The sequence below is a fragment of the Vigna radiata genome, chromosome 9 (genome assembly GCF_000741045.1).
Source record: "Vigna radiata var. radiata cultivar VC1973A chromosome 9, Vradiata_ver6, whole genome shotgun sequence".
NCBI lineage: Eukaryota > Viridiplantae > Streptophyta > Magnoliopsida > Fabales > Fabaceae > Vigna > Vigna radiata.
In genome coordinates this window covers 6,541,746-6,544,402 of record NC_028359.1, presented here as the reverse complement: position 1 = coordinate 6,544,402, position 2,657 = coordinate 6,541,746, and positions in this window count along the sequence as shown.

Below are 2,657 nucleotides of genomic sequence, written 5' to 3'. Positions count from 1 at the left end.
GGTGCTCACAATGCAAAAATTACAAGAATGAATGTACATGCTTTATTAGAGATTAACAATCATGGCAAAGATGTTTTCATTGATCAACCAAAGGAACCAATCCTCACTAGAAAAAGTGTTTTCACTCAAGCACACTAGTGTATAAGGGTGTGTCATTCTCTCATCTACCTCTAATAGCACAAAATTTGACTTTGCTTTTCATTTCAAGAACCAAGAATTATCAAAACATACAAACACAACAAGGGCTTTATTTGATGGTCTGAGAAGGCAAAGAAGGAAATTGGTGTATCTAGGTAATGTGAAGGAGCAAAGAGAGCAATCACATCATTTTTACAGTTTTATCATTATACTCTCTTTTGTCTGAAAACTAGAACAACCAAACACCCACTTGCAGTCACCTTATTCATATATTTTCTTTTTCTTTTTCTTTTTCTATTTTTCTCTTTCTTTTTCTTTTATAGATGACATATATACANGAATACATCACATCAACCAACACCAATTCATCATTGTTACTCATGCTCCCTTTTTAATAATAACTTTCCCCACACTTGAATCATACTCAACAAGGCTTAAGGTTTCAAAAGTGAAGGTAAGTTTCTTTAAATGCTGAAAAGTTTGCACAAGGGTTCTAATCTTTGAAACACAATAAATCTGGGTATATGATGCAAAGAGGGAAAGAAAGAGGACTTTGTTTCAATGTAAGCATGCAAATGAATAATAACTAGCAATGAAACTCAAGCAAAGTTAATTGTAACCAAAAGAGGTAGCCCTCATGGATAAAAACTTTGAGGCACAAAATCTCACCTGGTTAAGTTCTTTGGTTTCCAATGGTTGTCATAGATCATGCCACAATCATTAACCACAGTAAAAACAATAACAACATTATCGATATACTCACATGAGAAACAACCACAAGCATAAGTTTTCACAAAATCACAACACATTCCCAAGGTATTCCAAAACCAATTTATGAGCAAACACAAATGGTTCTCCTCAAATTCATGCAAAACTCACTCAAAGTCACATAACCAATGCATCATATTTGTTAAACTAGCCAAATCACTCTTATTATCAACAAACAGGAAAAGAAAATAGAAAGGAAAAAAGAAAAAAGCAAACTCTTTTTTTGCAAGAACCAAATTATTGCTTAAATTCCCCGACTACTTGCATATTCTTCTTCATCCACTTTCATACCTATTAATTGCAAGAACACCAAGAAACTCGAACAAACACGTTAGTTCAATTTTAATAGAAACCAAGTTTTGAGAATTGAAAACCATAAAGATAAAAACAAAAGTAGCATATAGAGAAGTGAAATAGAAAAATGAAAAACACAAACAAAGAAACAAGGAAAAGAAGAAACAAAAATTGCATAACATGAGCACACCAACCAAACAACAATTCTAATATGTAGAATGATTGAACTGGATTTCCTAAACAACCTCACTCAGATCCCTCTTGTTGCAAGATCACTTAGTACACTCCTAGGGTGATAAATACTACTTTCCCTATTCTCTAATGTAAAAACACTCAGATCCCTCTTGTTGCGCCTATCTAAGCTTGACACGCCTCACCCAATCCCTTGGCATAAGAATGTATCAAAACTTGCATTAAGAACTGGAACAGTGGGGTCCAAATACACAATCACGTCGTCTGTCACTCGGGTGACTAGTACTATCTGGGTTGATTTAGCTAGTTCGGCTATTGAAAGCTCATCCCTGGGCCTTCCAACAACTAGATCATGTTCTAAGGCGTACCCCGAAACAAGCTTTAAGCACAAACCAAACCAGTGGAAAATACAAACATCTGAAGGCAAACTGCATAAAAGAAACACAAACAAAACAGACATACAATTGACAAATAATTCCAGTTTCCCTGTTTTCTAAAGTTAGAACACTCAGATCCCTCTTGTAGTGCCTACCTAAGTATGAAAAAACCTCACCCAATCCCTTGGCGTAAGAAGTCCATCAAAACTTGCCTTAAGTTCCAAAACATTGAATCCAAACACACAACCCCATCTCTGGTGATTTGCACATCTGGTTTGATTTAGTTAGTTCCGCTACTGAAACCTTATCCCTAAGCATTTCAATAACTGCATCAAGCTCTAAGGCGTACCCCGAGACAGGCATTAAGTACAAACTAAATCAATGGAAAGTCTTAGAAACTAAAGCCAACTGCAGACAAAGCAACATTCAAAGACACAACAAACAACAAAGTCTAAACGAGCCATAAAAGCCTAAATTGCCTTGTGTTGGAACACAAGTCCCCGGCAACGGCGCCAAAAACTTGTTGGCTGCAAAACCAACGGCAAGTGCACCGGTCGCAGCGTAGCAAGTGATAAATATCGTTCTCTCCCAAGGGACTTGTGCAACACATGACAATTCTTCCTTTTATAACTCAATTAGACATCAAAGTGCATAAAAACAACACAAGAAGCTTTTTTTGTTATTTTAACAAACAATTGGTGTGCAAGGAATTTAACATAGTATATTTACAATTTGTCAAGACTAGAATTCATCCATTTCATTCTCATGCATTCACAAACTTCTCAATTCCATCCAATAAGTATTCAATTTCAATTCTAGGTTTAATCATATTTCTCAATACATCAAGAACCAAAATTCATGCCATGGGTGATCAAGCCACAACAAGCA